Here is a 27,116-nt window from a genome sequence, read left to right as displayed (position 1 = left end):
AAAATCACAGAAGAAAATTACAGTTCACTGGACCCCTTATTTTTTGTGGTAAATAAATTATATGCGAGGTAAGTGGTCAGATTGATAACATGTTTGTGTGTTCCTACGAATGAACATCATTTAAATTTCACCAATGTGGATTATACATAACTCTAAAATGTCATCTAAGATTAACAGAACATTGATCCTGCCATTGCAAAAAAAAGTAACAACAATTTTTTTTGTGATTTTACAGTTTGTAATAAATTGTTTTATTTATTTTTTTCTTTCAAAGAAAAACTACTCAAATATATTGCTTTTCTCAATGCCAACAAATTGCTAATACCATGATCAATATGGTTGAGCATGAGAGTGACCTTTGAACTTTCTCCATACTTTAATGTTCAGATTTAGTGTTTAAGCATGGAGTCTGGCCCCAGTGTGGCAGATCATGCAGCTTACAATTGAATTCTGCATTGAGGGATACTTAAAAACAACAACAACAAATCAGGAAGACAAAGATTTTCCCCCAAGAACTGTTTTCTAATTTTGATAATTAGATAATCAAAGTCTTAAGAATGTAAGTCCTAAAAAATTGGGTGGAGGAAGATAACCTGTTATCCTAGATAATCTGAAGGCAGCAATAAGATGTTCTCAACTAAAGCAGAAAAGGGCTGCAGAGAGATGGCTCAAATGGTAAATTGCTTCCTCAGTAAGATCAAACCCCAGTACTGTTATAGTAATCATCATCATCATCACAATAAAATTTGATATATAATTTAATATGAAATTTCAAAGAGGAGAAAATTGGGTGTTTTAAATTTGTGCTGAATCACTAGTCATCAACATTTGATAAACGTGCTGTTCTTATTATTTTTCAATTTATTTGCCTGTACAGGGCCAATAGTCCCCTGGGTTAATTCACTGCCAATTATAATTACTTGCTATATAATATAAATATAACTACTCTTCCACATCACATCAAACTTTCAGGCCTTCAGGTTCAGGATTATCTAAGAAACTTAACTTTCTCATAGCTTAATTTTCTAGCCAATAGGTTAGACTGGAATATTACTATTCTCAAGCAATTATCCTTCACAAGTCCTTTGATTCATTTCCTTATCAGAAATCGAATATTTTAAGTGTGAAATAATTTAAACTCCTCTATCACCTGGCCAGGAATATGACCATCCAGACTCTCCAGTATGCTGTGCATAATCTTCATCACAATCTTTCCTCTTCCCTCCTTCCTTCAAACTTTACATCTGCTCTGGATCTTTACTCTGCTTAGATCCTTTCATAAAGAAAGGAATCCTTGCCCACATAGTAAATACGTTTTGTTTACAAAGCATTGTTGTGCTTCACCTAATGAGAAAGCCTTTATAATGTCATTATTTCTACTTCATATGTGTCAGTAAGGGAGAAAAAGGGGTTAAATTTTTATGGAAACCAGTTCCCATATATAAATAATCAAAAGATATGTACATGGATCGTCCCCGCTGTCTTCTACATATTGAAAGAAACCTTTTTCCCTGGTGGGAATGTACACTAATACAAACACTTGAAAAGGTACCTTAGAAAGCGAAATATAGATCTTCCATATGACTCACTCATACCACTCCTAAACATCTACCCTGAGCAACAGGAACCAGGATACAAGGACATATGCACATCCATGTCCATTTCAGCACTGTTCACAATAGCCAAGATATGGAAAAAACCCAGATGCCCCACTACAGATGAGTGGATTCAAAAATAGTGGTACCTATACACAATGGAATAATATGCAGCCATTAAAAAGGACAAAATAATGGCATTTGCAGAGAAATAGATGAAACTAGAGCAAATCATTTTGAGTGAGGTAAGCAAAGAGCAAAGATACAAATGGTACATGGTCTCCCTGATATGTGGATGCTAAAGCCAGAATGCAAGGAGATATGACAAAGTAAACAGGACTTGGGAAACAAAGGACTTCCACTCATTTTGTTGTATCATTGTTAAATGTGTGTGTGTGTGTGTGTACACACACACACACACACACACACATACACACACACACACATATATATATATGTGCATGTTTGAGGGAAGCTAGGAGGTGGATACAGAGAGGACCATCAGTTGCACTGGACATTGATGAAAATGGACTAAGCAACTCAAAGGCAGCGATGGGAAGGAGGGAATGAGAGGGAAAGCAAACAGCTTACACTAAGCAAAAGGAAAAAAAATGTAAATATCACCTGATGTGGAAGAAATAGTTGTATTGTCAAAGCTCATAGAATTCACAAACTTTATAGACCATGATAATGACAATTTGCCTCATGCAGGTTAAAATGTGTGTGACTTTAACTAAGTATCACTGTGAAATATGTGAAATCACCTAATCTCAATAAAAAAATTAAAAAGAATATCTGGTGGTGGTCTTTGTTTATGATTTATTGCTTTGTTTATTGGAAAATGTTATTTGTGATAATTTATTGCTGATTCTGCTTCTGTCACATACACTACCACCTGTGTGTGGGTTTTTCCTTTATAAGTCATGCCGTGAGAGATCTTGGTTGCTATCCTCCATTACCTGAAGAGAGGGGTGTAGTCACTGCACAGCTAATAAATACTGCTTGCCCTTAAAACAAAAAAAAGAAGCCTTTTTCCCTACCACAACTTTTACTTACCAGTACCTATCACAGCACAGACTATACATAAGCTGTTTTATCCATAAAGAAAAAAATGATCTATTTTTATATAAGTTATAGAACATGTACCACACTACTTGTTGAAAATATTAAAGAGAACTTAAAGACCTGCTGAAATCATTAAACCACCAAAGATAGCCAGTGACTCTCACAGGAATTTAAAAACAGTTGCCTGATATAACATCAAGAAGACTGACTTGTAAAACGTTCTGTGAACATATAATAAATAGTCAAATGCTATGAGCTTAAATCCACAGTAAACACTGAGTAAGTCACAGCCAGGTTGAAGGTCAACATTGATTATTATCTCATTCTGATGACAAGAGAACTAAAGGTAGCATCTAACTGTTTAACAGAAGCTTCCTGGTAAGAAAGGGAAATGAAACCAGGAAGTGCATGACTTTTTTTAACTCCTTCATTCTGAATTTCAATGGGTTGCAAACAAAGGAAAAAATGGTGTTTCATTTTGTATGGAGTTTCTCAAGCTCTGGAGTGGTAAATTATCCATGCACATTCTTTAACCTCTGTGAGATGAATTGAGTGGGACAGGTACATGAGCTGAAGTTATTTTAGGGACTTCTCTGTAATAACTTTGGGACCCTTTAAATTAGCTGTCTTAGATGTAAAATGTGACCCATACCACATTATTTAAGGATGTTTTTATTGATCTGTCAACAAATCTTTTGGAGGCTATTAGAGAATAGAGAAAAATTGAACTGAAATGTTCCACTAAAATAATTTTGAAATCATTATGTCGTATTGAAACAAGACAAGAAAGGCTCCAGCAACATCATTATTAATAATGTCTGAAGTTGATGCTGAATGTGTTCATCTAGCATTCATAACACAATAAGTATATTCTCCTCATAGTAGTCAAGATATTTTTATAACAAATCTGCTGACAATACTCAATAGATTTCCACTGAAATCAGAATAACATTTAGATTGCCATTGCTCTCCGTATGTAGAGTCAGAACCTTATCCCCTTTCTGACCTCACTTCACTCTTCCCTGTGGGTTTGCCTGAGTCTCTTTTGCTCACCTGGTCATTCACAAAAGGCCCGCACACCTCCTTCTGAGAGCTTTTACTTATTCTTCTCCTTTGCCTCCAATAATGTCCACTAAGAGTAATGATAGCAGCACAGTGGAAGTCCTATGTGCAAGCCACCTCTCATTGCTTAGATCTGAAATAAATACACCATTTCCCTAGGAGACCATCAGTGATCCTCTAATCTAACAGAATCCAATTCATCATGCCCAGTTTTCTCCATTTCATTGCCCATTATTATTTTTGTCCAGTGTCCTGTTCAATATCTAATATATTATTAGATATTAAACAGGATTAGATATTAATATCTCTTCTGATCATGAATCTTCATGAAACCAAAGTAATTGTTTTTGTTGTTACTATTATTTTATTACCATTACTATGACATTACCCCAACTTTAGGAAAGTGGCAATTCTAATAGAAAATGTGTGTGTGTAAAATATTTATCCTTTTCTAATGATCACCTAATCAGTGATTGCCAAATACACAGATTTAGATATGTCTCAAGTTCATTGTGAAATTAAATGATATCGATAGTCTCCTAATTTCACATCATAGGAACTTTATCTAAGAATGTGGTTGAGATATCATCACATCAGTTCTGCATGCTGCTGTTTTGTTGAATTAGAAGGGCCTTTGACCTGTGTGGTTAGCTGGCAGGTTAGGTATGGGAATTGATTTAATTTAATTCACAGTATTTATTTAGCACTGTTATCTCACTTTTCTTCTTCCTGGTGTGGGAATTAAATTGAAGTGTCTTTAACTTTCCTTATCGAGTTAGAGTACAGACAATAAAATATTTCCTCACAATGAATCACTAAGAGCAATAATAGGGGAAAGGCAGGGCACTGGGAGTACAAAACGCTGAAATACCTGACTTACCTTGGTATGTAGTAAGAGTGCCAAGGAAGAAGTATTCTGTGGCTATAGTAAAATAGATAGGAGGTAGACAGAAGAAGTCTGATCTATTATCCAGATTAATTGCTAGAAAACTGACGTTGCAAAACTTCATCGTTTTTCAGGCAGCGTTCAATCATTTGTTTCTAATACAGTCCATCTGGCTTACTGCTGCCATTATCACCATCATCCCCATCATCATCCCCATCATCATACCCATCATCATCATCATCATCCTCACCATCATCATCAATCATTATCATCTGTCATCATATGTTCAGTGAAAAGTTACTTCCAAATATTTTCCATATTTTAGTCAAGTAATTTTTGTAACAATTCTAGTAGTTGGTATACATATTTGTTTTACTTTCTATCTGAGAAAGCTCACACTATATTATTCTTCAGTTCATTTTGTGAGTAAATACCATATGTGTCTGTGCTCTGCTGCTGCCTATGATGTCTGTGTTAAGTTTGGGTCATTAAGGAGATGACCTCTTCGATTCACAACATTGGTCAAGAGTAATTTAAAGAAAGGAATGAGGTGTGGAACGTGATCAGTGTCCAGGTCCTCAGGCACAACATTGACTTAATGAGTTGCGGGTCATTTCAGATATAGATACCAGCCACAATGCAGCTTCAAATAAAGACTAGGGTTGCTATAGTGATGTACTCAGTGACCTACAAAAATGGAAAATGCATTCTAACCCAGGTGGCTAAACTAAATATCAGAGCTGCTGATATTTAGTTTTGTCTCATATTTATTTCAAGGAAACAGTGCACTTCTTTATCGCAATCTTATAATGGACCTATTTGAGCATAAAGGAAATGGCATGCAGTAGTTCTACATCCTCTGATCCTAGTTTCTTTCCTTGACTTATATATGCACTTCTCACAATCTAGGGACCTCTGTGCACATGGTGCCAATCTTTGGAGCATCGTTCTGGTGCAGCACAATTATTATGGCTACCTGACTTAACTCATTTTCAAATCTGCATTCCTTCTCCTCTTCAACAGCTACAGTGGATACCTGGAGCTCTACCTGCAAGATGGGTCCCACTGCCATATTCCTTAACCAAGGCCAGTGTCTTTTGGGACTCCCATTCCAGTGACATACACTGCATTTTCAGCCATAAAAGTTATCCAGTTCTAAAAGTTTTTCCTTCTTTCTTCCTCTCTTTTGGTCAGTTGTAAGCCAGTGTCTAAGGCTTGAAATTTAAGGCCTAAGGCCTTACCCGTTTTAGGCTTTGAAATCCAAACTATACTTTGTACCACTTTTGATAGTTGTGCATACCTTGACAGGCACCGTCCCTTAGCTATCTTACTCAAGGTTATTTCTCTGCTTTTGAGCCATGCCTGGCCTTCTGGCTTTTTGGAGATAACTTCTGGTTCATTGGAAATAAGAATTTCACAGGCATTCCTAAAGAAGGCCAGCTTTGAACCATGATCCTCCTATTTCAACCACCAGTGCCTGGCCAAAAATAAAAATCTTTTCCTTTTTAATCTTTACCAAAACCTTTCAATTATTATGAATTCCAGGCTGTATAAAACAGCATTTATTTAGACTATTGTCACTCCCACTGAATTAACTTGTCCATTCCACTACCGATGAGGGAAGTCTGCTTTTATCTTGGAAGACTTCAGGGAAGTAGAGATAAAGACAATGGTAAAAGTTCGTATTGGTTTTTCCTGTGTCATAGTCACTACTTGTATTCCGCTTAGATTCCATATGGCTATCTCAGTATCTTGTTGTTACCAGGTAGACATGGGCTATTACTTTTATTTGCCTTACCCAAAAGGAATTGCTACTCCCAAATCCTTTCTTTTCTTGCAAAATTTTAACACTTGCATCATTCTGGATTACCATTAAGGTAATGTTCATGTACGAGTCTCAAAATGTGGAAACAGTGGCCTGAAGGCATTTCCAGGAGCTGAGCTCTTTTTTTAGCTCTCACTTCAGATATATTTTTTAGAATTTTTTAAATAAGTTTTTTATTGTGAAAATACCACACAGAGGTGTTACAATTACACGAGCAATGTAATGAGTACATTTCTTATAAAGCATTGTTGCCTCCTTTGTTTTCCCCTCCCATCCCTGCCCTCCCATCTCCACGACTATTGTGCCCATCCTCTTTGAGGATGGAGACTTATTTTTTTAATGTGACATCTTCAACTTAGAAAAATTGGCAAGTAACTGAGATGTCTGAAAACAAATACTATGAAGTCAAAATATATCATGAAACATCACAAATACAACAACATGACAACCATATTAGCTTTCTGAAACTGCCTAAGGTTTTCAACTAACACTAAGACCTGATCATACTCCAATAATATTCACCCAGGATACCACAGTCAGCTACAGATTTTGAATACCATGTGCTAATATCACCCTGAGTGTGTCTCTAAAGAAGGCCTCAGCTTAATTTCTTATACTCTGTCTTACAAGAGAAAATAAATATCCAAATTCCAATATAAAATGGGAATGTATTTTGGTTGACCATGTTAAAAAAAGAAGGGTGGGGGTATTTATGTGTATATAAAGTAATACATGTAGTACTGCACTAATAGTGCTATTTGTACAACTCTTTGAATATCAGGAGTTACTTGAAAATGTCAGGACCCAAAACTGTACTTTCCCATGTCTGGGATATTCCTATTTCAAGTAATCTGATTATGTTCTTCATTTCAATTTCCATGTATAGGAAATATGATCATCAGCAGAAGTGGTGATTTTTAAGGTAGACCTGAGGGGAAAATGAAACATCAGGATTCTCAGAGATCTAATAAGTTTGCTTAAGTCACTGTCTCCAATATCTGGGGCTGTTTCTATTTCTGGTGCTTTTTACTGTTACCTACAACATGCACTGAACTGAATAATTTACCATCTCACCTGACAGCACCTGTCATTATAAAAATTGCCAAGCCAGTTAAGAGAGTATCTGCAGAATGGAGCAACTTAAACTTTTAACAACTTTCAAGAAAACCTAGACTCATCACCTGGGCTTGTCAGCTTGTACATGAGCTCATCTTTGAATTGCAGAAAGTTGGCAGATTCGAAGATTATATATGACAGATCTGAAATAGCATTGAATACAATCTTCCCTAGCAGTGCCTCTGATAAGAAGCATCATGAAGAAATCAAACTTAGAAATGTGGTAAATACTTAGCAAATTGAAAGAGATTAGGATCATAGTTATTAGTTGTGATTTATTTCACTTGTGTGTAATGAAATTACTAGCATCAGTGATTTTTTCAAATATTATGAGGATATTGGTGATCAATGCTATAGAATCCTGCTTCTTTGTGGCATACATTTGATTTTTTAGTCTTATGCTCCATTTAATCCATTTCACCAGATTGAAAAGCACTATATTTCTATATTTGAACATCTTTCTCTCTTTTATTCACACTCTCTAAAGCATTATTATATGCACACTGAAACACAAACATGCATATGTTTATGTATACACACATATGTGTGTGACCATATAATACATATCTTTGTATCTATGTGTATGTAATAATGCATGTATGGTAGTATATTTATGATAATATAGTATAACACAATAATCAATGATGCTACTGTTTTAAGTGTTAATATCTTATCCAAAAACTTTAATTAATTAAACATATGTTGTACTCCTAATGATCACAGATCCCATTCTATTGAATAACCAAATTTGTTAATGGCTTAAAACTGAATATAGGTAAAAACAAAGAAATGTGTGACAATTGGTTTATATCCATCTTTTTATGATGCCATACACATTTTAAGCTTTGAAACCCAAAATATACTTTGTATACTCCTTTTGATAATTGTACAGTAGTCTCTAAGGATCTAGGTTTCAACCAGAACAGAGAATCCTTGGTGGTAAGACTACAAATTTCTCTCCTTTTTATTTTTTATTTGTACATTGACTGTTTCCTTTTATCTTTCATCTATGGTAAATCATTATTTCTAAGCCACAATAACATAAAGAATTATCCTCTACACCTCATAGTTTTTGGTTTACCCTTGACATAGGTGGTTCATAGTGATTTGATTACTTGTATTTTCCTGATTCATACAAAAGGAAATTTGCCTCATGTTTTCTCTGACACAGAGAGATGACAGTGACTAACTGGTGGGGGTGGGAAGGCGGTTGGGCAAATAGAGCTTAAAATTGCCAAACTCATATTTTCTAAGCAGTAAGTCATAAATAACTTCAAATTCTATCGAGTTATCCTTTTCTGGTTTAATGAGGGACAGAAGAACAGTCATCATATTAAATTATGTCAGTTTTTCTGGGAACAAGTGACAGAACAAATCATTTCAAAGTCCCTCATTCTACATTCTAAGAATCCACAGAGGATTATAACCATTGACCTTTGCAGCAGCGAGCTGGAAATGGAGAAAAAAAATAAATGAAGATTCTCTTTTAGTGAACAATTTTATCCTAGCCAAAGTGTTTCTTACCAACAACCCACAAATATACAATATTGTCAAACCATAAAACTTTAAGAAAGAACTTTTCTGGTGTGTAAATCCATCTTTTTAATAATATTTTAGAAAAGTAAGTACTTTTTCCTTTATAATAGGGGATAGGTTTGCATTTTTATATGTACACATTGATACATACTCACATATCTATCTATCTATCTATCTATCTATATAAACATATACATAGATATACAGGTATATTCTCATACTCTCATGTCCAACTTGGATAAGAAAGTCCAGCATTATTTCCAAGAGCCTTAAGAGATTCCATCACAGTAAAATATTTGAGGAATTTATTATTTTTTGCTTAATCTAGAATTGCCATATTTCCCTCATGCCTAGCACCTACCACTTTGAGCCACATCCCCACTTCTGGCTGTTTGGTGTAGAACTGGAGATAAGAATGTTATGGCTTGCTCATATAACTTCCTCTGTACAATATCTCTTTACAATAGAAATATATATTTAAAAAAAGAATGTTGTGGGGTTTCCTGCCTGGGGTGGCTTCAAACCATGACCCTCAGATCTCAATCCCCTGAGTAGCTGACATAAGAGGCATGAGCCACCAATACCACCTTAAAATCACATGTTTTTAAGAACTGTTTTATGTTGTCTTACCTCCACTTTGGCATTCTGTCATCACCAAGGATGCTTTAGGGACTGTCCATCACATAAGATGCTACATGAAGGGGACAAGGTTTTATGTCTAACCTGTATAAGAAAGTCCAACATTATTCCCCAGAGCCTTATGAGATTCAATCACAGTAAAATATCTGAGGAATTTACTAGTTTTTTTTATGCTTAAACTAGAATTTGCCACATATGTTTGATATATTAAATTAAGATTCTGTTTTTTAACTGCCACTTAGAAACATTGAAATACTGGGGGAAAAGCTGACATTGAAATACTGTGGAAATTTATGGCCCATTTATGAGTATTTTTTCAAATGCTTTTGATTTCTAACTTTATCATCCCTTTTTGAGTTAGATATGTTTCTTATTAATTCATTTTATTGACTAACCCTTATTAAGCATCATCATAAAATGACTGTTATTTGTATTTGACGTACAATAACATGTGAGCCTAGGATGGGGAAATTTGTGTCACTTCTGTCTGGATGATTCCTTTTTATTGTTTTTGGTTTTGGGTTTGTTTTTTTTTTTTGGTCATGGGGCTTGAACTCAGGTTTGAGTGCTTTCTCTAAGCTCCTATGCTCAAGGCTAGTTCTCTAGTATTTGAGCCATGTCACCATTTCCTGGTTTTTGGTGATTACTTGGAGGTAAGAATCTCATTGACTTTCCTTCCAGGGATGGCTTTGCCTGAGTAGCTAGAATTAAAGGCATGAGCCACTAATGCCCAGCTTGAAAGTTATTTCATCCAAAATTTTAAAATTTAACATTATTTTTGAAGCTTTATGTATGGATCCAGAAATAGAAAGTAATCTTAGTATGAATCTTAGTATGCTTATTTTATTATTGTTTTCTTTTGTTAAAAAAAGAAAAAAAATGAACCAAATGACTAATTCAAAATTAGATGCCTCAGTGAAAGTAGAATTTACTGATAATGAGACATCATAGACAGTAGTTAGGAACACAGCTTTGGAGCCAGACAGTCTGGGGTCAAACCCAGCACATTTAGTTATCATCCATTTGATCCTGGGAAAATTGCTCACTCTTTGCATTTTTGATTTCCTTGTATGTAAAATGAGCCTAATAATTGTACCTGCCTCAAAGTGTAGCTATTTTGAACCAACTGAGTTCAAACACATAAAATCTATTACCTGGTATAAACAAGAGCTGGAGAAATTTTGCTATGTTTATTATTGTTACAAAGTAAAACTTTAGATTTCTAGCTAAGGGTCTTCAGAAAAACATTCACTTACCATCTCTATAAGAAATAATACAGGAGGATGAGTTAGCACTTAAAAAGCACTATTAGAAGGCCATTTCTCATAGAAGCTCAAGCAGGACAAAATAAACCTATAGATGCCAAGAAACCAGAAATTCTGAAGCTGGCAGGTCAATCATCGAGTGTATCCTCCAATGGTACAAGGGCTAAGAAGCCTCCTGGCTCCCTGGGCATGTATTTTTTTCAGAGGATGGTCACAAGTAATATGAAAAATAATGTCTCTATGAACTAGGATGTGATCTATGAAGATGATATGATAGCTGAAGACAGATTGTTCTGGGTACATATTTCACTAAGTAGTGAAATCTGTGCAAAGGAGGAGAAAATTGGTTAGGCTATTGATCAACTGAGGAAAATGCTACAATGATTAGAAAGATGATTAGAAGGAAAAACATTGATTTAAAACCTAAGTAAGGTTTTTTATAATGTGATTTCTTTTTTTCTTTTTCTTTATATTTTATTCAGGGGACTGTGCTTACAAAACAATTGCTTTACTATTTCAATCAGATTCCCCCCACACACACTTTCTAAACTTTAATTACAGTTTAGAAATGGTCTCATGTTTTGGCCCATTTCCATCTTCCTACTTTTTTCATACCTGAGATTTTATTCTTAGTTAACTTGTTGACATAGAGTCTCACTAACATCTTTTATGCCTGGGCTTAACTTGAACTACTATCCTTTTGATTTCTATGTCCAGAGTGGCTAAGATTACAAGTGTGAGTCACTTAACCAGTTTATAAATCTGCTTTATAAACCCTGAGCCAGATATGTCTAAACTTTCTATTACTTACTAAACTACTAACCCTTGCTTCCAAAAATAAAATTTCAGCTCGGTTTGATTGAATCACAACTAATTTTCATAATCTGATGATAGACAAGTAAAGTCCTAAAATAAACCAATCAGCTAAACTGTTGCATTCACAACAAACAGAGGCAAAAAAATCCATAATTCTGAGCTAAAAGCTTGGTATAAGGTGAGCCCTTACTATTGCTCCAGATCTTCTCCTTTTCCTCATCATAAGAAAGCATGAACCTTCTGGGACTATCTGGTGTGACAGGCTACTATTCAAGAATATAAGTGGTTGTGACATGTTCTAAGAAATGGCATATGGCATGTCCAGGATAGAACTTTCATGGTCCCAATGAAGGCTCAGTGGCAGTGGGATTTAAATGATATGCATTGAGTGAAGCTATTCTCAAAGCATACATTGCATAAACAAGAAATTGTCCTTTCTGTGTAAGCGATTGAAGCCTTGAGAGTTTTATTGTACTACAACATAATCTAGCCTAACATAACCTACCTGACATATAGTCATATTAATATAATATTAAATGGAATGTTTTTCTTTGTATCTGAGTAGAAAAGAAAGTAAATGATAATAGAATTCCAAATAGGATTTTCTGTGGTTGACATAATAAATCCAAAGAGAAGCGCATCATTCTCAATGTCTCTGCACTAGCAACTGAGTTTACAGATGAAAGAAAATAATTAAACTTGTATCATCCCATCATTCCCTATGCTCGTGATCTACTACATAAATGGGTGAGATGTGTGAGATTTTCAGTGTAGAAAGGAAAAAAAGCTCAACTAAAGTGGGTTAATTACTCAGCTTCTAGAGTAAAATGAGATATACATAAAAATAGAGATCCAAAAATTATAAAAAATACACCTCACTGAGGTCCTAATCTAGTACACTATAAATGATCACTTTTGTATTTATCACTTAAAGAGTTTAAGGTTTTAAATGAAAGCCAGCCCAAAAGTGTCAAAAAAGTGTGCTGTCAACCTGGTTAAGTAAAAGCCCTTATCTGTACTCTCTGTTCTGGATGCAAAAGGTAAATGAGCTAGTCTTACTTGTTAGGGTTTAAGAGTCAGGGTTGGCTTCAATAGAGATATATTAGTCTATAGAAAAAAGTAAGACTTTGTTTTCTGGAAATGATTTCAGGCAGATTAGTGGGGGGTAGGAGATTTACTGTAGTTACTAGTAAGTTCTTGAGGACTTTCTGATATTTTTGCTAATGGCTGAGTACTTAATGAAAGTCTCTAGAAGTTTTTGAGAATTCTGACTGTTCCATGTAGAGACGCACCTTCTATTTCATCTGTTATTTAGTTGGCTTCAGAGTTCTCCATTATCCTTACATGTTCAAGTGTATGCTATGCAGGGTCTTCATATCTGAAATACACATAGAGGATTCTGACTGATGTGTAAACTAAAATTGACTATTGTGTTATCTCATAGGAGAGTAAGAGTAACATAATACTGACTCAATATGAGATTTACAACACATAATGAAAAATTGTAGTGTATTAATAAATATGGGGTAAATTAACACCATTGGAAATTATTCTTAAGTGGAATATTAAAACTGTGTAAAATCATTTTGATTTTTCGAGTCTTATTGTTCTTAAAAATATCTCAAATCATATATGTCTAATACATGCTATATTTATATATGTGTGTGATTGGGTTCCTGTATGAGCGTGTCAGTATGAAGTCATAGAATAATGTTTAAATATTTAGAAGGTCTATTGTGGATTCCACATTTTATCTGTCCATTTTGCTGTGATACGTATTACAATTAATCATTATATTGAAGTCAGATGGATTATTAAACAAAAATAAATATATTAGTTTTTCATTATTTGATAAAATATATACTTTTGATTTTTCCAAAATTAAATTTTATGATAAGTTTACTTCAGTAATGTTATTTCCGTGAAATTAAGGGCAGAAAAGTGTTTGAGGGAGTAAATGATCTAGTGAAATGAAAAGAGTAGAGAAGAACTAGAGGTGAAACCAGTAGGATTTTGTCTTGTATCATATTGCTCTTAGGTGGGAAAACCATGGAAAGATTCATTAGAGACCCATTTCCATTGTTAAAATGAGGGGTGCCTGGTGACATGCCATATGGTTATTTTTTTCTCACAGAACTGTAGAAAAGTTATCAGACTCCCAATTTGAAGAAATAAAATATAATGTAAATTTCAGTCTAAACCCAAAACCAGCTGTTTTTCTTTAAAAGCACAATAATAAGAAAATGTTGGCCTGTGCCAAGGACACCTAGGGTTTCTCCTATTCCTTCCTGTAATGTTTTTAGGGTGTGTGTTTTGACTCTGAGGTCTTTGAACCATTTGGAGTTGATTCTGGTAGAGGGTGATATATAAGGATCTAGCTTTCTACAGGTGAATAACCAATTTTTCGGGCTCCATTTACTGAAGAGGCTGTCTTTCTTCCATTGTATTTTTTTTGTAGCTCCATTATTGAAGATTAGGTGGTTATAGATCTGTGGGTTCATTTGTGGGTTTTCAGTTCTCTTCCATTGGTCCTGAGGTCTGTTCTTGTGCCAGTACCAAGCTGTTTTGATCACTATGATTTTGTAGTAGAGTTTGACATGTAGTATTGATATTCCTCCATCACTGTTATTTCTGTTAAGGATCGTTTTTGCTCTTCGAGGTCTTTTATTGTTCCATATGAATTTTTGGATTGCCTATTTGATTTCTTTGAAGAATGAGGTTGGAATATTGATAGGCATCACATTGAATTTGTAGATAGCCTTGGAAAGTATTGCCATCTCATATCTGAAATATACCTGGAACTCAAAAAATTAAATCCCCCAGCTACAAATCCTCAAAGAAACAACTACCCAACAAATAAGTGGACTAAAGACTTAAAGAGAAACTTCTCTGAAGAGGAAATAAGAATGGCCAATAGACACATGAAGAAATTCTCAACCTCTCTAAACATTAAAGAAATGCAAATCAAACAACATTGAGATTCCACCTCACCCCAGTTAGAATGGCTATAATCAAGAACTCTAATAACAACAGATGCTGGAGAGGATGTAGCCAGAAAGGAATCCTACTGCATTGTTGGTGGGAGTGTAAACTTGTGCAACCAGTTTGGAAAACAGTATGGAGATTCCTCAAAAGACTCCACATAGAGCTCCCCTATGACCCAGTAATCCCACTTTTGGGCATTTACCCATATGATCACAAGCAAGGCCATACTAAGACTACCAGCAAAAATATGTTGATTGCAGCATTATTTACCATAGCTAAGATATGGAACCAACCAGATGTCCCTCAGTAGATGAATAGATCAAGAAAATCTGGTGTGTGTGTGTGTGTGTGTGTGTGTGTGTGTGTGTGTGTGTGTAATTTTTTCCAAGTCTTTCCATTTCCTAACAAATGGGGCAATGTCATTCTTTCTGATGGAGGCATAGAATTCCACTATATATTAGAATTCTCTTATATGATATACATATATATATAGAGAGAAAGAGAATTCCATTATTTATAGATGGAATTCCATTATATATAATATAATATATAATATATTATATATACACAATGGAATTCTATGCCTCCATCAGAAAGAATGACATTGCCCCATTTGTTAGGAAATGAAAAGGCTTGGAAAAAATATATTAAGTGAAGTAATACAGGCCCAAAGAAACATAGGTTCTATGGTTTTCCTTATTGCAATAATTATTACTTGTGTAGTACAAGCAGAAAAGGTCAAAAGCTATGTACATATAATCATGTAAGATGATGTTAAGCGAAATGAACCCCAAGATAGGGACACAAGTATCTTTTATCTTTCTTCTTATTGTTTCTAGTGCATTTGTAATGTACCATGTGACTTTTTTGTTGCTTTGTATGTTCTTTCCCCACGGTATAACTCTTATTTTCACTGTATTTGATGTTGGTTCTCTAATTTGGGGAGCGGTAGGGAAAAAACAAATTCTTAAATAAGGATACAGGTTAACCCATTGTAACAATGAGATGTACAAAACACTACATTGAAAACTTTACAAATTTGGCAGAGGGAGGGGGAGTAATTGTGGAGGGAAGGGATGGTAGGGGGAAAACAAAGGAGGAGGCAACAGTACTCAATAGGAAATGTACTTATCACCTTGTTCATGTATCTGTAACCCCTCTGTACATCATATTTACAACTTAAAACTTACAATAAAAGGACAATAATAATGATTGCTTCAGAAGCACATATTGTAAAATTGAAATGATACAGAGAAAATTAACATAGCCCTTTCACAAGGATGATTCCATGAAGCATTCCATATTTAAAAAATAATATTTATAGTAAAATAATATCTGCAACTGTTACTTTTGAAAACAACTTTGTATTAATAACGTTTCCTGTATTTTTTTTGTTGTTGATGGTGATGGTGGTCGTGGTTGTGGGGCTTGAAGTCTGGGCTGAATGCTGTCCCTCAGCTCTTCAGCTCAAGGCTAGTGCTACCACACAGCAGCACTTCCAGTTTTCTGTTGGTTTATGGGAGATAAGTGTCTCACAGATTTTCCTGCCTGGGCTGGCTTTGAACTTGATCCTCAGATCTCAGCCTCCTGAGTAGCTAGGATTACAGGTGTGCTCCTCTGGCGCCCAGCAATAGGTTTCTTGTATTCTTGGATTATTATTTTATGAGAAGATAAAAATTATTTTGATATGTATTCTTTTTCCTTGATAGTTTTGTTTAAAATATACTGACTAGCATGCTGGTAGGGAGAATAAAATTTCCTTTCTTTTCTTTCTTTTTTTTTAAATACTCTTCAACAATGAGGCTAAAAAGACTCAAAATGTTTGCTGATTAAAGGAAGGAATAAATTTACCAAAAATAAGGAACTATTTATAAGAGGTGGTACAGCCATCTTAGTATGGGTTAAATATAGACATGTGACCGGAGAAAATTGTGGTTGTAGAAATGACTTGCTGAAGGAGAATTCTTGACAGAACAGCCTGTTATACCTGAGGGCACAGCGTAAGTAATGGGAAGGAGGGAAGCAACAAGGTTCCAATATAATCTCATCAGTAAACCATAAGGCAGCAGTAGCATCACAGTGGGCCTATTTAAAACTTAATGTTTCCTAAGCAGTCAGTGTTGGTCTATAGACCTCTTTCACCCTCTGATTTCTGTGTTTGTTAGATTGAAAAAAAAAATCACGGAGCATCTTAGTAGCTGTGGATGAATGGATCTGTTACAAATGGGTTATGGATGAGGTAACTACTTGTCTAGCCATATGGATCATTGAAAGCTTCCTGCCCTTGTGAGTCAAAAGAATTAGGATGTATCGTGCTTCCACTTTTAATCAACACAAAAATCATTCCCTTCCATATTCATCCCAATGCAACTCATCTTTTAATCATCTTCCATGTTGTAACTCCAAAACTCATTTAGAAACTCTCAGCAGGCGCCAGTGGCTCACACCTGTAATCCTAGCTACTCAGAAGGCTGAGATCTGAGGATCACGGTTCAAAGCCAGGCCAGGTAGGAAAGTCCTTGAGACTCTTATTTCCAATAAACCACTAGAAAACCGGAAGTGGAGCTGCGGGTCAATCCATAGAGCTCTTACCTTGAGCTGAAGATCTGAGGGATAACGCCCAAGCCTAGAGTTCAAGCTCCATGACCAACAAAAAAGAAAAAGAAAAAAGAAAAAAAGAATAGAAACTCTCGGTGGTTGGTTAAAAAATGTAACCATAGAATTTCATTTTGTATATATACCACATTTTCTTGATCCATTCATGTACTGAGGGGCATCTGGGTTGGTTCCATATCTATGGTAAATAATGCTGCAATAAACATAGTTGTGCTGGTAGCTTTACTATGGTCTTGTTTGTGATCATTTGGGTAAGTGCTCAAAAGTGGGATTGTTGGGTCATAGGGGAGCTCTATGTGGAATCTTTTAGGAACTTCCATACTACTTTCCAAAGTGGTTGAACAAGTTTACACTCCCACTAACAATGCAGTAAGGTTCCCTTCTGTCCATATCCCTCCAGCATTTGTTGTTATTAGAGTTCTTCATTATAGCCATTCTAACTGGGGTGAGGTGGTATCCCCCAAAAAAACATATAACCAATAACATGGGGAAAACAAAACAAAACGAGTCTTCACTAAAGCTATAGATAGACAGAAAGTATTAATTCTACTAAATACATCATTTTGTAAGGAGAAAAAACACTGATGATAAAATATAACACAAGTATTAGATATGAAGTTACTTCCTGCCAACTTGCTTTTATCTCAATGAATTATTTCTTACATAAGTACTTTGGCATTTTAATTGGATGTACGTTTAGTATTGCTTTCCACAATACCATTATTTTCAACTTTTGAGAAATATACCTTTGGCAGATTCATTATTTTTTTCTTCATTTGGCAAAAATCTCTTAAGTAATTACTTTACATTAGCCCATGAAATAGACAACAGAAAACATGACACAATTTTTATTTCTGAGTAATAAGACCCAGTAATATAGTTCAGGAAGTTTTGAATTCCTTTTGATCCAAAGACTTCTTGATGAGGACCAAGTGGGAAATGCTAACTGTAATTGTTATGAGATAGAGCATGTGATTCCTGATGATTTGGAAGAGATTAATGGAGGAAGAATTATCTTAATAATGTTTTAAAGTAGATTGAATTATGCATTCCATATTACTAAGAGGTTAGAGGTGCATAAGAGTGGATAACAGGAGGCTTAATCATAAGTCATAAGTGCCCAAGCATAACAAAATGAAAAAAATATATTCTAGTGTTCTCCAGCATTGTGTGGAGTATTATACTTGATAATAGTTATTATATATATTTGTAGATCACTGGAGGAGAGTATCTAAATGATGCCTGGAACAACATCATGACAAAGGAGTAGGGGCATTAACTGTCCTGATTTCATCTTTATATATCATATATGTGTATCCATTTATTATATCATACTCCACATATTTGTACAAATTTAAACAATAGCATTAAAGAATGGAAACACTGGATATGTTTGTGTCAGGATCTCGGGATTGAATGTGCAAAAACAATTTAAATTCTGAGAGTCAGTTTGACTAACATTCAAAGGAAGTGTTGTAGATGATTAAATGCTATATATGTTAGCCCTATTCTACCACTTTGTTGCCTGTAACATATTGTTTCCTCTCAGGTCTTCATTCATAAAATAGTGTACTAATACCTATGATGATTATGTGCCAAGTGCTATACCAAAAGTTTATGAACATCATCTCATAATATACTTATCAAGCTCAAAAAGTTAATTCTCATTGTCCAGAGGAAACAACTAAGCTCAGAAAGATTTAGTATCTTACAGAAAGTCACATCACTGGTAAATGATGGGAAAGGAATTCTCACTAAGCCCTCTTGGCTTTCCATGGAACTACTTTAGTTACATTATTACCTATTCACAGGGTGTAGGTTATATTGTAGCATGCAGGTGGCTTAGAATCAATGATGCCATCTTTAATGAAAAGTAATCTCAGGTACAAGCACCTCTTCTCTGTGAAAAATAAAGAATGTGGAGAAATATGACTCCCCATATTAATGATGTCTGATTTTGAGCATTCACCTCTAAGATAGAACTCAACATGTGTAAATCAGTATCTCTTGGTTATAGGGTTGCCTTTTTTATGTCAAGGATGATCACCTGGTCGATTCCAAAGACAAACTAAATAGCATTCTCTGCTGAGCGGTTTTATATATAATCATCATAACCTCAAGTTTTGGAGATATTACCTAGATACACCAGAGATATGTACAGAGTACACAGGAATAACTCCATTTCCTTTGCAGTTTTTCATCAGTTCCTAAAGATAAAAGCATCAGGACATACTCATTGTTAAAATATTCTGAAGATATAGTCATTCTTCTTTGGAAATATGTTTTCAATTACTTATTCCTAGGTATTTTGTGAGGTAAGAAATACACATTATTCGCCACATAAACAACTTCCTTCCCCATGAGACATGGGGAGAGGTTTGAATTGTCTTCTGAATATTTACTCTTTTTTTTTGTTTGTTTTGATCCATCATGGGGCTTGAACTCTCGGTTTGGGTGCTGTCCCTGTGCTCTTCAGCTCAAGGCAAGTGCTCTACGGCTTGACCCACAGCTCCACTTCCGGTTTTCTAGTGGTTTATTGGAGATAAGAGTCTCACAGACTTTCCTACCTGGCCTGGCTTTGAACGGTGACACTCAGATCTCAGCCTCCTGAGTAGCTAGAATTACAGGCATGAGCCACCAGTGCCCAGCATATTTACATTTCATAAACATATGATATTTTGAAAACAGTATGAATATTAAATAGCATATTCATGGGAAGCATTTTAGGTCTTTCACTCCATTGTGGTGTCTGTGCATGTGTATGTCTATATGTATATGAGTGTGTGCTTGAGAGAGATACAGATAGAAGGGATATTAATGAAATGAATTATAATTATGTAAATGTCTGAAGAACTAACTCAAATTAAACAGTTCTGAATCCTGACTTTCTATCTCTGAGGAAAACCACAGAAGTTCTTTTTTTCACACAAATTAAATAGATTAAAGTCCAAATCATTAAATATACTTGTAAATATCCAAGAAAACGTTGAAATGTCAAGGCATTGATATAATTTTAGTAGTTCATTAGATTGTACTTATGGAAATGGCTTTATCATTTTGGTACATAATTTGTTTTTAATATATTTTAGAATAATATTCACTAAAATTTTAATAAAATATTTTGTGATAGAAGAAAAACTGTAAGTAGAAGAACCAAATATAGAAAAGTAACATATTAACCCAGAAATTTTGCATGATATAGCTACATCATTTTAGATCAATATTAGAGTATAATGATAAAAATTACTAACATTTTGCAACTCTTTCCTTTGTTGTTTTAAGATTGTTTACTTTTCTATTTTTATATAATTTTTCTTCTTTATAAAAATATTTTACTCCCATTAACTTTAGTCCCAATAATTTCACAATAGAAATCAGATATTTATATTTTTTCTTGATTTAAGTGTGGATTATGTAGACTTCAGTTATTCTTTGTGATACTCAGTCCTTGTATAATAATAATATCTTTCCCTATTTAAGTGAAAAGTCTATATTTTTATATTTTGTATAAGATGTCATGGATTGAGCTTCATTAACTGCTTTGTTGGGATACTGTCCCAGTTTGAAGATTCTTTCAGTTAAATTTTGTAAGCTCATACATTTTTGTTTGCAATGAGCCATTGTTTATTGATATACATTGTCAGTTCATACACAGGTACTCTGACTTAACTCGAGTTTTACATTATATTAGGTAGGAAGATGGCTGCTGCATATTGTTATTTTTCCAAACTTTGAGAGATATCCATTGATTATCTTTCTGCCTACATTTTGAAACTATCTTACTGAATTATTTTTCCTGATTTAATTATTTTCATTGAATAAAGTTAAATTTATTCATTAACAAAGAATGCACATCTGCTTTTTAAACAATATTAGCTATCTTTAATTGCAAAAACAATCCTTAGCAAGAAAAATAGTGCTGGAGGAATTTTAATACTGAACCTCAAACTCTATTGCAAAGCCATAGTACTCAAAACAGTTTGGTACTGGCACACGAAAAGGCCTGAGAACCAATGGAATAGACTTGAAAACTCAGAAATGAACCTGCAGACCTATGGCCACCTAATCTTTGACAAGGGGGACAAAAAAATAAGATGAAAGAAAGATAGTCTCTCAATAATTGACGCTGGCATAATTGGCTAAACACGTGGAGAAAACTAAAGTTAGATTCCATATATCACCCTGAACCAGAAGCAACTCCAAATGGATCAATCAAAGACCTCTAAGTAACAGCAGATACCTTGAAAATGTTACAAAAAGAAATAGAAGAAACACTAGGGCTCCTTGTCATTGGTTGAAACTTTCTTAAAGATTCAGAAACATGACAAATTAAAGAAAGGTTGGATAAATGGGATTCCATAATCTCCAGAAATTCTGCATGACAAAGGACATAGCTAGCAAAATATATCAAAACCCTACAGACTGGGAGAAGATTTTCACCGCCCATACAAAATACAAGGGTCTCATGTCTAAAATATACCAACAGCTCAAAAAAATTAAATTCCCCTGAAACAAACCCCCAAAGAAACAACACCCCATTCAAAACTGGGCTAAAGACCTTAAAGAGACCTTTCTGAAGAGGGAATATGAAAGGCCAAGAGACACATGAAGAATTGCTCAACATCTCTGGCTATAAAAGAGATGCGAATCAAGACAACACTGCGATTCCACTTTACACCAGTTAGAATGTCCATAATCAAGAAATCTAACAACAACAGATGCTGGAGGGGATGTGACCAAAGGGGAAGCTATTACACTGTTGGTGGGAGTACAAATGTGTTCAACCACTCTGGAAAGCAGTGTGGAGGTTCCTAAAAAACTACACAAAGAGCTCCCCTATGAACCAGTAATCCCATTTCTGGGAATCTATCCAAATGTCCACAAACATGACCGCTTTAAACTCACCAGTATGACAATGCTCATCTCAGTATAGTTGACCATAGCCAAGATATGGAACCAACCCAAATGCCCTTAGTAGATGAATGGATCAAGAAAATGTACATATACACATGGAATTCTATGCTTCCACCAGAAAGAATAATATTGTTCCATTCCTAAGGAAATGGAAAGACTTGGGAAAAAATTACATTAAGTGAAGTAATCCAGACCCAAAGAAAAGAAGTTTCCTTCATTTGTAAGAACTAGAATACGTAGAAGATGCTCTAAACAGGGGATCTCAAGGTCCCAAACGCTTAGTGCAACTATATATAATGAAGTATATTAACTTGAACTCCAACTTATGGAAACAAGAGGGTCTCACTAGACCCTGTATATAGTTTGTTCTTTTTTCACTAATGTTTTTTCTTCATTTCTCTTAGTTTTTTGTACCTCACATTTTGCATAATAGACAATGTAATCTGTGAAAGGGAAAGGGGATCATGGAAACAACGGAACAACGGGATAGACCCAGCAACATTGATATTCACTTGACACTATGTGGGATAGGAACATTACAACTTGGGGGCGGGGGTAGGGAGGAGTAAGTGGGAGATAGAGAGGGATGGGGTAATGATAATTAAAAACAAATGTGCTCATTGTTTACCTTGTAACTGTAACCCCCGCCTCATCACCTTTTCAATTAAAAAATAGCTATCAATCTATCCTTATTATGAATTATAAACATTTAAACCAGCTGTGTTTTTCACAGAATATTCCTAAGTAATTTATCTTTTTTGTTTGTTCTTTTATTCACTTTATGGGAAGTGATATTTTATAATAAAAGCTTGTTTATGAATTGCATCTCGAGTAGTAGCTAATTTTTAACAGCTACCACTGCCTTCCCTTAAATCCACTTTAAGCATTTGTCTTTTTTGCTCCACCAGACATTCAGTCAAAATCAAATGTGCTAAGAATTATTCTGGGCCCTGTATTAAAGTCTTTGTAATATAAAACTTTGTTCAGTTCTCGTCTGCTCCCCCTTCCTAATGATCTTTACCATCTAATATCAAATTGGTATTACAAGGCAAGATTATCCATTGGTATTTTGGAAACTGTTCTTATTGCACACACATGGACTTTTCCTTCAGCCAAATTGTTAACTATATCTTCACATCCCTCTCCTCTGCACATCTTTAAACATCTACCTGTTTTAGGTCATCCTGCATGTGAATTAATTTTTCCTCATTAGGAGATTTCTTTTGTGAAATCACATGAGATTCAAATCACATGGACTCAAATGACAGTTACTTCTCCTTTGTGTGTGTTTTTTTAAATTCTTCTAACTCTGAAGAAAAAAATAGTGAGCTTTACTAGAATAAAATACAAAGCAAGAGTGGAATTTATGTGTGTGTGTGTGTGTGTGTGTGTGTGTGTGTGTGTGTGTGTCCTAAAATGCCATATAATTCAATGTTTACTATTCAAGCCTGATTCTGAGAGTATGTTCACAGTGTCTAAAATGATTAGAACAGAATGTCTCATAACATTACACTTTCACAATATTATTCAATGTTTTTGTGATACTCATTTGACATAGCTTTTATGACAAATAGATACTATCAACTCATAATGCAGTAACATAGATGAAACAATCAGAATTTCCTTCCAAATGCAAATTGTAGTGAAACTGGCATATATTGAACATCATACTATTAAAAAATAGTAATTTCATGGTTTTCCACAAACTTTCGGTAGAAAGAAAACCATCATGGATAATTTTATTGGAACAATAGGTCTGCAACAAGTCTATGAGAAAGGAAGCATTAAATATCCAGTTTATTGTTGGGGTAACTGAGGCAAAAGAAGCTATGTTAACTCTGCAAGTATAAAGAATAAATGTGAGTGAAGACACATACCTTAGATTTACCAGCTGCATGTTTTTATTAATTATATGATGAATGGTTCTGTGTAGACTAAACAACACTGAGTAGGAAAGAGTCGGGGTATAGATAGGCCAGAAGTGTTGCTTTATATCCTATTCTGCATGCTACTGCCCTGACTTTTGAAAGACAGATGTTGAGTCTCTGCCGGTGTTGTTAACAATTGCATTGTCATTACTCTCTGAGTCTGTCAAAGTGATGATTCCTGTTGTTATTTCTGATTATTGTTAGGCTGTAATAATCTAGCAAAACTCAGAGCAATGTGTCTTCTATAATTACATTCCACTTAATTTGATTTTTGATGCTATATTCTTAGATTTTGAGTCAATGTTAGATATAATCTCAGAAAAGAATTTTAATAAGTTGTCTTGCTTTCTACTGTCTAGTTTCCAATAATAATTTTCATCAGTCTCTTGACTATAAAGCCTTGGTAAAACTTTTGATTCTATTATAACTTTACACAGCATATTCAGATATTGTTGAAAAGTAATTTTGTGAGGTGTTGAATTTCTTTACTTTTGTATCCCTGAACAACAGCGAAACTAGTGATTTAAAAAAAATTAATTCTCTAACTCTGAATCCAAGATGCTTTTCAATTTTGACTGCATTAGACTAGCATTCTGAATATAAGGTGATTATGATGATAAGAAATCAGTATTACCCTAGTAATAAAATAAGCTGGCTCTTACTCTCATTTTTTTTCTCCTCCAACTGAAGCCAAATCATCCTTATTAGGACAGTTTTATGGTCTAATTTTTAATAGACTAAAACCTGGTGTAAATCAATGGAAAATCGAATCTTAAACCCCTAAAACCTTAAGTGACTTTACTCTCAACATAACCACACTGTCTTCTTGAAATACTGAGGAATGACAAGTCATTACTTACTTAGTGCAATACTTGTCAATCAACTGAACAAACAATCACAAGCTGCACTAGTACCATTCAACAAAACTCCAAGCAAGCAACGTGCTAGGTGGACAGGTAAATATTTCAAAGACCACTGACTAAAGACATTCCTAAGTGGAATTATTCTGAATTTGTTCATTGACTTCTTTGTCTTAGTAATGAGTACACTGCCAAATTAGATTCCTTAAAATAGAGTGATCTTAGCTCATATTGTAATATTTCAAGAAATATCTATTTTATTTCCTAAACATCACTTTTTTGCTAAAATAGAAAAATTTCTAGGTAATGACTGAATCACCCATTCCTCTGTCTTGGCTTTCCTGTGTCTTAGTTTTATATATCTTTGTGTTTTCTATCTTCGACATTGACTTTTAAAGGTATTTTGAATTATGCAAAAATGTTCTGAAAAGCAATTTTTAAAATGCAGATTAGAAAACAAAAATACCAGAGTTTGAAAATTTTAAGTTAACAGATATAAATGTGCCCATATAATGTATGTGGACTTAGCTAATATGAGAAAATTTAGGAAAATTTTCATTTAAGTATATTGACTAATCTTTTAAAAGAGGAGTCTTTGCAATATGAATCACATGTTTTCTAATTGTATTCTGTGGCCCAAAATTTTCATCTTTAACTTTGTATGTGCGAACCTTCATGCATGGTGCGAATGGTGTGTGTGTGTGTGTCTTTGTGTGTATGTCTGAGTCTCTGTGTATGTTTGCTGGTCTTGAGGCTTGAACTCTTGGGGCACTGTATTCTATATTCAAGGCTGTTATTCTACCACTTGAGACATAGCTCTACTTCCAATTATTTTTAATGATTAACAGGAAAAAAGGGATTCATGAAAGCCTGGGCTGGCTTCAAGCTATATTCCTCCTATTTGAGCTGTTTTAGTATCTAGGATTACAGGGAGGAGCCACTGTGCATAGCTTTACCTTAAAATGTATATATTTTTTAGTACTGGGTTTGAATTCAGGGCTTTGCACTTACTAGCAAGCACTCTATTACTTGAGCCATGCCTCTAGTCCAAGATTTTTATCTTAAAGAAATGACACTTTGTTGAAAAGTTTAGGTTAAAAAATGTCTCAGACAAAATTTGTTCTCAGTAATAAAACGTCAGGAACAATTTCTGCTCATTACTAAGGGAGGTATTAAAGTATCATTTTTTTATAGCTACAGAGAAAAGACTGCAGTCATCAAACGATCACATGAATTAATGAGACAATGGGAATTGTTTTTTAGAATTTATGTGTTATATAATTTTATTAAGATTTTTAGGATTTATGTGTTATATAATTCCACTATCCATGCATTATTCACTAAAATATTGAAAATTATCATCTCTGAGCATAATAGTTCCAGACAATTTCTACATTTATGATGCTTTTGAGCCATGTACATGATAACAAAATATCCCTTTGTTAAAATGTAGAATCAATACATAGGAGGTAACAATAACTGGGATCTCTGAATCTTGTGTCCAATGTACTCTCCCAAGTATTTACAAGTATTAAACTTATTTAAAATGAATGAGGTCATTGCTGATGTATCTACATAAATATCACGTTTAGAATTATGACTGGTGTGAGATTCCATCTCAGTAAACTTAAACAAACATTACACAAATAAGTTTTTCATGAAATTAAAAATATATCTTCCTTATGACTTTTTGCATTGAGCATTCAGAAAGAATCAGAAAACTTCCTCTCTAGAGGCTTTGTCCTGGACAATGAAATATGATTGAAAGTGACATATTAAAGCACAAAGAAGTCAAAATATGAACCCTAGCTACATAGGATAGAGCATCATTGTTTGAGAAAACCCCAGACAGAAAAGTTTGTGAGATCCCTTCTTAACTGATAGCTGTTCAGAGTGGCACATGCCAACCATTCCAAGCAATAGATTAGAAAGTTCTGTTCTCCAGAGCTGCTTGAGCAGAAAACCCCACAAGACTCCATCTTCCCAGGAGGTAGCTGGAACAATGATA

The 27,116-nt window shown here is 34.5% G+C and overlaps 1 protein-coding gene and 1 pseudogene across 3 annotated transcripts in view; both read left to right on the top strand.

The window, feature by feature from the left end:
* Lrrtm4 (leucine rich repeat transmembrane neuronal 4) overlaps nt 1-27,116 on the top strand; it is a 741,934-nt gene that overhangs the window by 317,644 nt on the left and 397,174 nt on the right. The gene's annotated exons all lie outside the window — the stretch shown is intronic.
* LOC138804726 (U6 spliceosomal RNA) lies at nt 16,003-16,098 on the top strand (annotated as a pseudogene).

The sequence above is a fragment of the Dipodomys merriami genome, unplaced genomic scaffold, assembly GCF_024711535.1.
Source record: "Dipodomys merriami isolate MVZ:Mamm:240054 unplaced genomic scaffold, mDipMer1.0.p SCAF_37, whole genome shotgun sequence".
Classification (NCBI taxonomy): Eukaryota; Metazoa; Chordata; class Mammalia; order Rodentia; family Heteromyidae; genus Dipodomys; species Dipodomys merriami.
Note: the sequence above shows the minus strand (reverse complement) of the source record. Positions and strands in the feature narration are given on the sequence as shown.